Below are 7,960 nucleotides of genomic sequence, written 5' to 3'. Positions count from 1 at the left end.
CATCATATCTTCTCAAGCTCATCTCTCCCCATGCTCTCTGAGCTCCTGCCACCATTGAACTCCTAATCTTATGTGTATTTGAACTCTAGAGCCATGCTCTTCTCTCAGCTCCTCATCTTCCCCTATTTTGCACTGGTCAAGGTATAGGATTCAGCCTCTTCCCTTCATTTACGTTAAACCACTCAAAGAGACAAATACTGTCACTCATGCATATGTTCATTCATTCATTCAGGGTTGTCCAGAGGGACTGAGTCCCAGTTGCCTATAGGAGGAGCTGACTTCCTAACACACCCTGTATTTATTTCTATCCCTTTAGTCCCACTTTCCTACTCCACTATTAGCGTTTCTCAAGATTACTTCCCAAATGAATTACCTGCACTCAAACTCTCATCTTAGGGTCTACAACTAGGACAACTCAAACCAAAGAAGTAGGCAAAATCAGTTCATTAGAATAAGCAATATCCACGAGGAGAAAATCTCCAAAAAACACCTGTGATCATGCCCATGTACTTCCAGGAAGAGGACAGAACCCCCACAGCACCTTTAGGCAGGGATAGCCTCACATGTGAGGCTTCCCTGATGGATCAGTGGTGAAGAAGCCACCTGCAATGCAGGAGACACTGGAGATTCAGGCTCAATCCCTGGTCAGGAAGATCCCCTAGAGAAGGGCATGGCAACCCTCTCCAGTATTCTTGCCTGGAGAATCCCATGGACAGGGGAGCCTGGTGGGGTACAGTCCATAGGGTTACAAAAAGGCGGACACGACTGAAAACCAGTATCACCATCTTCACATATGAAAACAGTAGGTTCTGGAGAGATGCTTTTTTCTCCATTCCCACCAAAAAAAAAAAAAGAAGAAAAGGCCTCATATACCCATCACTCCCTGAAGTCTTTTAATGGAAAACTATATTTTTAATTACCCAAACATGTATCTAGCTTCCAAAATCTCCTAGAGAAGAAGATGCAATATGTCATATTCACATGGAGGCATGTGTAAGTGTTAGTCGCTGTTGTCCGACTCTTTGTGACTCCGTGGACTGTAGGTCCCTCTGTCCATGGAATTCTCCAGGCAAAAATACTGGAGTGAGTTACCATCCCTTCTCCAGGAGATCTTCCTGACCCAGGGATCGAACCCAGGTCTCCCACATTGCAGGCAGAAAATTCTTTACCATCTGAGCCACCAGGAAAACCCACACAAAGGCATAGTTACAGGATAGTCAATCTCCTCCTGAGAAGAGACTTTACTGCAGGGAGGGGTGTGGCCACAGGAGATGCAGTCAGGTGATGTGGAGAAGGAGGACAAAGAGGGAAGTTGGTGTGTACTTCCTCATGTCCCCCAGAACCAGCCAGACATGGGGTGGCTCACATCTGCAAGAACTCTAATCTGAACTCCCAACCCCACAGTGAGTAGATTCCTAAATTTTCCCTGGAGGAGTAAACATAGTAGCAAAAAACACAGTAAGACAGAAAGTCCCATGAAGACACCTTGCCTTGCTGGGGTTCAGCAACGGTCAAAAATATCCCTGAGATATCCCTTTTAGCAAGCTCCTTTCCCGACTTCAGATCCCTGCCTGCTGGAAAGACCTGGGGGAAGACGGCTCTGCTGGGGGATTTCTGGCTGGATCAGATTCTCTAGACCAGGGGTCCCCAACCTCCAGGATCTAATGCCTGATGATCTGAGGTGAAGTTGATGTAATAATAATAGAAACAAAGTGCACAATAAATGTAATGCACTTGAATCATCCCAAAAGTATCCCCTGCCCCATCTGTGAAAAAGGTCTCTTCCATGAAACCAGCTCCTGGTGTCAAAAAAGGCTCAGAACCATTGCACCTAGACATAGTTACATCTTCAGAGCTTCTTTCTAGCTGATCTGCATCCTGGTCATTCATTACTCAGGTGCCAGGGCTGGCAATTCTCTCGCTGGAAAAGCTGGAAGGTTGGAGTAAAAGGAATAGGACCCAGAATCAGAAGAAACTGATTTCTGATGTGCTAATTCTCACCTTCTGATGATGGAGCTGGTGATATGCCCTTGGGAAATCTAGCCTGTCTCCCAGAATGCTTCCTCCTGCAAGTGGCATCTAGCCATGCTCAGTGCAGCTGAGAAGTTTTTCAAGTGCAACAGACAGAAATCGATGACAGGCCTGCCCTGGCTTGTGTAACTGGGAAGCACAGGATGTATCCTGCATGACAGACCCAGGACTGCACCTTGCTGTCAGGACCACTGCTTTCTCTCTGGCACCTCTTGGTGCTGCTGCTCCCTGGATGCTGGCTTAGTCTCTTTGACCTCAGAAGGGCTCTTTCCACATGGCAGGGAAGAGGGCCCCTCACAGACCCAGGTTCAGATCCTTCCAGCATCTCAGAAGCAGGAGGTTTTTCTCTTGGTTTCCACAAAACAGCCCCGATAAGTGTTCTGATTGGCTGTTAATGGGGCCAGTTGGCCTGGCTTGGGCATGCACTCACTTCTGAACAAGTCTCTGCACCCAGAAGGAGATGATGCACTAGGCCAGTCATGTCATGTGCCCACATGTGGTTGAAATCGAGTGGGGTGAGGAGGCAAGCTGTGTTATCAGTGGGAAAGACAGGAGAAAAATCATGCCAGCAGATAAAATCCATGACTGCCTCAGCCCCCAGCTTGCCTGCATGTGTCCAATAGCCGTGGTCCACGGTGGATGATGCAGGACAACGCTGAGACAGAAGCCAGGGAAAGGATGAAATAAGAGTGAACCCAGAGGGTGGAGAGCCTGTGAAGGTGAGATTTCTCCTCTTATACTTGGGAAGCAGTAGTTTCAAAGAGGAGAAACCTCCCCTCCATGGACAGGGAGCCCAGAGTCATGTCACACCTCCAGAAGCTATGTGAGGTGACTTTAGTGGGGACAGCACCTCCACAATTTCATTCTGCAAAAATACAGAGTAGTTGTGGATTCATGAGGCTTGTCTGAGGTTCTATAGAAGCAAGACCTGAGATGGAGATTCTCAGTAGGAACACTCTGCGGAGAAGAGGAACGAGGGAAGTTGGAGAGGATAGAGGAAGAAGCCGAGAAAGAAGTGGCGCATCTGAGTTCTGACCTCGGTCTGACCCCACAGGGAGCTCTGTAGCACTGATGGCACCAGACTTATTCGGCTTTGAGACAAGGGACTAGGCTTCTGCAGCCCGTCTCTGTCAGTCCTTGGTGACAGAGGGAAGCAATCATTTGTAGGCAGCCCAGGGCTCAGAAGGAGGAAACAGCTGAGAGCTGTGAGCAGCCAACACTCCCAACTGTGGGGGGAAGGGTAGCCAATTAAAGATGATGAGGGTGGACCCAACAGCACTCCCTAGAGGGCTCTAGTGAGATAATGTAGCCATCAAAATGCCACAAACTATCACCATCATTTTCTCTCTGTTGTATAAAGGTAAGAGTGAACATCACATAATGCATGGTTCTCTGCCAGATACTGCCCTCAGTGATGTAAGCATGTGTCGGCAGTGGGAGTCTAGACAGACATAGGTTCATATCCTGTGCCAGGCCTGCCCTGGACTAGTTATGTGATTTGGGGCACGTAATTTAACCTCCTTGAGCCTGAAAAGGTTCCTGGATCCAATTCCAGTGTGTGTGTGTGTGTGTGTGTGTGTGTGTGTGTGTGTGTGTGTGTAGGCTTCCCACACCAACAAACTCAATATCTACCCAGAGACACAACCACACTCCACAGGTAAAGGGTTCAGTCCCACAAGACTGCCCTTCACCTCAAATGCCAGGTGCAAGCCGAAGTTGTTACCTGTGCTTCTGACTGGCTAAAAATCAGAAGTTCCCATGATCTGCTCTTTGGGTTTGACAAATTTTCTAGAAGAGCTCACAGAATCATTTACTCACTAGATTGTCAGTTTCTTACAAAGGATATCAAAGGATACGAATCAACAACCAGATGAAGAGATACATGGGGTGAGGTTCCCAACAAAGGAGCTTCTGTCCTTGGGAAGCTTGGAGCCTGGCCCAGCAGCACGTGGAAGTATTCTGGTTCACCAAGGTAGCGCTCCAAAAGCCCTCTTTTTTTTTGTTGTTTTTTTAAGCAGGCTTCATGATTGATTAACTCATTGGCCACTGGGGACTGAATCAACTCCATTCCAGCCCCTCTTCACTCCTGGGAAATCACGGGTGAGACTGAAAGTTCCAACTCTCGCTTCCTATTTGGTTGCTATGGCAACACCCGCCCAGCCTTAGATGCTTTACAAAAGCCACCTCATTAACATAAACCTAGTTGTGATAGAAAGGGCTTGTTATAACTAACAAGGCACCAATTTAACCTTCCTAACTCTGAAGAAGTTCTTTTTTTCAGGAATTAAGGACAAGAGACCAAATATTATAACAAAAGATGTTCCCATTCCTCTTATTGCTCAGGAAATGTCAAGGGTTTGGGGAGCTGTGGATGAAGACCAAATATATTTTAGAAATATACTCTGATCATCTGGTGGACCTAATTGTATATATTTCTTATAAATCATAATATTTACAGCCTCAGAGTTCTAATCTGTAGAATGGGATAATAGAATTACCTCTTGGGGCTGTTGCAAGGATGATGTGAGGTCATCCTTGATATGTTCTTGGTGCTTGGAGCAGAGGAGCTCTCAAGTGATTCTTAGTTGTTATTAATTTCTGGGACCAGTTTGTCTAAAAGACCAATGCTTTAGCTCACAGACATGTGGAAGTCACTGATTTCACAAAAGACAGGAGTAAGAATTTGCATTATGCACAAGATGAAGCCAGCTGTGGTTAAGGAAGCAAATCTGTTTTCAAAAAGAGGATGTGAAAGCACAGCCTGAGCCTGTCGGGGGAGGGGGAAGGGGGCCCTGGTAGCAGTTGCTCTGGTCCACACAGATCACTGCTCGGAAACAAGGGGCCTCACCCTGGGCTTCCACGAAGACTAGTCATCCTGAGGTCACTACCTGTCATTTGGTGGATCAGCTACTCCTCTCTGTAACCAAAGAGGAGGTATGTCTAGGTACAGATTAGCTCAGGCTCTGCCATCAGACAAACTGGGGTGTGCCCTTACTCTGCGCCCTAACAGGTGGGTGGCCATGACCATGTTACTTAGCGCCTCTAAGTTTCATTTCCTTCTCAGTTAATGGAGGAAAATCATATCTGCATCTAGGGTTATGATAATTAAATAACATTTGTAAACACTTCAATGAGTGCCTGTTCCCAAAGAGCAGCTGCTGTTGTTGTTGTGGATGTTTATTTGTTCAGCCAATGTTTACTGACCCCCTACTATGTGTCAGCACTGTTCTTGGTAGTGGGAAGTCTTTGCCAGGAAAAAACATGAGGTTTCTGCTCTTAGGGAGCTTACATTCCAATAAAAATGGTTAATAATATAACCAAGAAATGGTTAAAAAAATAACCAAGAAAAACTCCAAGGTAGTTTGTTATGTAGGAATTAAAACAGGATATGGGATAGAGAGTGATGAACTAGATCCTTTAGTCTTGAGAAAGGCCTCTAGGAGGAGGTGAGGTTCAGGCTGAGATCTAAAAACAGGATGGCACCAATGATGACATCATGTAGGGAAAAGCAGGTTTCAGGACCAGAAAGCAACGGATGCAAAGGTCCAGAGGTGGAAACAAGTTGTGCATGGTTAGAGCAAGCTCAGTACGTTTGCGGGACACACAAACTCGGGTGGCTGAAGGACAGTAAGAGAAGGTGGCAGACAGGGAAGCGGTGAGTTTGGAACAGTAGACAGAAGGGGCCACTTAGGATTTTTATAAGTCAGGTCACGAGGCTTGGTCTTGATCTAAATGGAATAGAAAGCAACAGGATTTGGGGGATTTGTTGGTGGTCCAGTGGTTAGGACTCTACATTCGCACTGTTGAGGGCCCAGGTTCAATCCCTGGTTGGGAAACTAAGACTCTGCAAACCACATAACCAAAAAAAGAAAGAAAGGAAAGCAACAGGATTTTAAGTCAAAAAGAGACATAATTTGAAATAAGCTTGTAAAAGTTCACCTGGATAATTTCATCCAGAATTTAAAGTAATAATACCTCCTACATATCTGTCAGAAAATTGAGGATACCGGAACACTTCCCACTTCATTAGATGAGGCTGGCGTTATCCTAACAACAAAGCCAGATAGACATCACAAGAAAACTAAAGGCTGATCCACATGAACATCAATGCAAAAATTCTTAATAAAACGTTAGCAATCTGAATCCAGTAATATACCTTTAATGACTTTTCCTCTGATCCTCCAGCAGTAGCCTTGAGACCTTCCTCTTCCAACTCCACCCACGGTCTATTTCCAATATTAGGTATCAAATCTCAAAGACTTGTAAAAAATGCATTTGACAAATGCAACACCATTCATGATAAAAGCTCTCAATAAAATAGGAAATGAAGGAAAATTCCTCAGTCTGTAAAGGGGTATCTGTGGAAAACCTACAGCTAACTTCATACTTAATATGAAACACTGATTGGTTTACCCTGAGATCAGGAACAAGGCATAGACATCTCCTCTCATCAGACCTATTTCACGTTGTACTCAAGGTTCTAGTCACTGCAGTAAGGCAACAAAAAGAGATAAAGCAACTCTATAAAGAAAGCTGAGAGCCGAAGAATTGATGCTTTTGGACTGTGGTATTGGAGAAGACTCTTGATAGTCCCTTGGGCTGTAAGGAGATCAAACCAGTCAATCCTAAAGGAAATCGGTCTTGAATATTCATTGGAAGGACTGATGCTGAAGCTGAAACTCTGATACTTTGGCCATCTGATGCAAAGAACTGACTCATTTGAAAAGACCCTGATGCTGGGAAAGATTGCAGGTAGGAGGAGAAGGGGACAACAAAGGATGAGATGGTTGGATAGCATCATGGACTTGAAAGATATGAGTTTGTGCAAGCTCTGGGAGTTGGTGGTGAGCAGGGAGGCCTTGCATGCTGCAGTTCATGGGGTCACAAAGAGTCGGACATGACTGAGCGACTGAACTGAACTGAGATTGGAAAGAATGAAGTAAAAAACCATCTTTATTTATAGATGACATGATCCTGTATGTAGAAAATCCTAAGGAATCTATCAAAAAACAAATATGCAAGCAAACAAACTCAAACTACTACGAATAATAGTCATGACTAATACTCCAATTTTTAAATGAGTGAAGGATTTGAATAGACATTTCACCAGAAAATACTTCCAAAAGCCTATTAAGCACACACAAAAATGCTAGTTGTTTCAGGAGCTACTGAATAGCACAGGGCACTCTTCTCAACACACTGTAATAACCTATATGGGAAAAGAATCTAAGAGAGTGGATGCATGTATATGAATAACTGATTCACTTTGCTGGACAGTTGCAACTAGTGCAACATTGTATATCAACTACACTCCAGAGTTTTTTAAATAAATGAAACTGAAAAAAATAAAGTTTTAGAATGCTTAACTTTGCTTTTTGGTTCCTATAAACTTTCCCAATGATCCTCTTCAGTGTCATGAGCAAAGGTGTCCTGTTTCCGTTTGCATTCTTCAGCCCTGGGAATACCGAGACCAAAGCCAGCATTCTCCATGAGCTCTGTTCTTTCCCACTTGAAATCTGTTACCCAGAGGGGTGAGCACCAATCCCGAGGGAGGGTATGGCTTTGGAGGAGAAAGGCTAACCAGGGCTGTTGTCTGGGGTTGCCCGTGCCTTGCCCTCTCACTCGGGGAGCATATTGAAGCAATCTAATCACAACTCTTAGACGAACCACAGAAACTATCTACTTTCAGTGAATTCACAAGCATTCCCACCAACCTTCTAAATAAGTCTCCCTCCCTTTTCCCTCTGGCTATGCCTCCTTCTCCTTAAGACCATTGACAGAAGATGTGCAAAGTCTGAGTCTGAAACCTCATATACTACCTCACAAACCGTGTGGCCTAGAAGTTCTGGGACTCAGTGAGCTTATCGGTAAAGAGAGAATGGAACAGTCAGTGGTTCTTAACCCTAGCTGCGTGTGAAAAACACTGGAG

General features: G+C 44.9%; 1 non-coding gene across 1 annotated transcript; it reads left to right on the top strand.

The window, feature by feature from the left end:
* The first annotated feature begins 5,794 nt into the window (after positions 1-5,794).
* On the top strand, positions 5,795-5,867 carry TRNAA-CGC (transfer RNA alanine (anticodon CGC)). The gene has a single exon. It is a non-coding gene; the product is annotated as a tRNA-Ala (tRNA).
* The last annotated feature ends 2,093 nt before the right edge of the window (positions 5,868-7,960 follow it).

Source organism: Odocoileus virginianus, chromosome 13, assembly GCF_023699985.2.
Source record: "Odocoileus virginianus isolate 20LAN1187 ecotype Illinois chromosome 13, Ovbor_1.2, whole genome shotgun sequence".
Taxonomy (NCBI): Eukaryota; Metazoa; Chordata; class Mammalia; order Artiodactyla; family Cervidae; genus Odocoileus; species Odocoileus virginianus.
The sequence above is the reverse complement of the archived record's forward strand: the minus strand, read 5'-3'. Positions and strand labels throughout refer to the sequence as shown.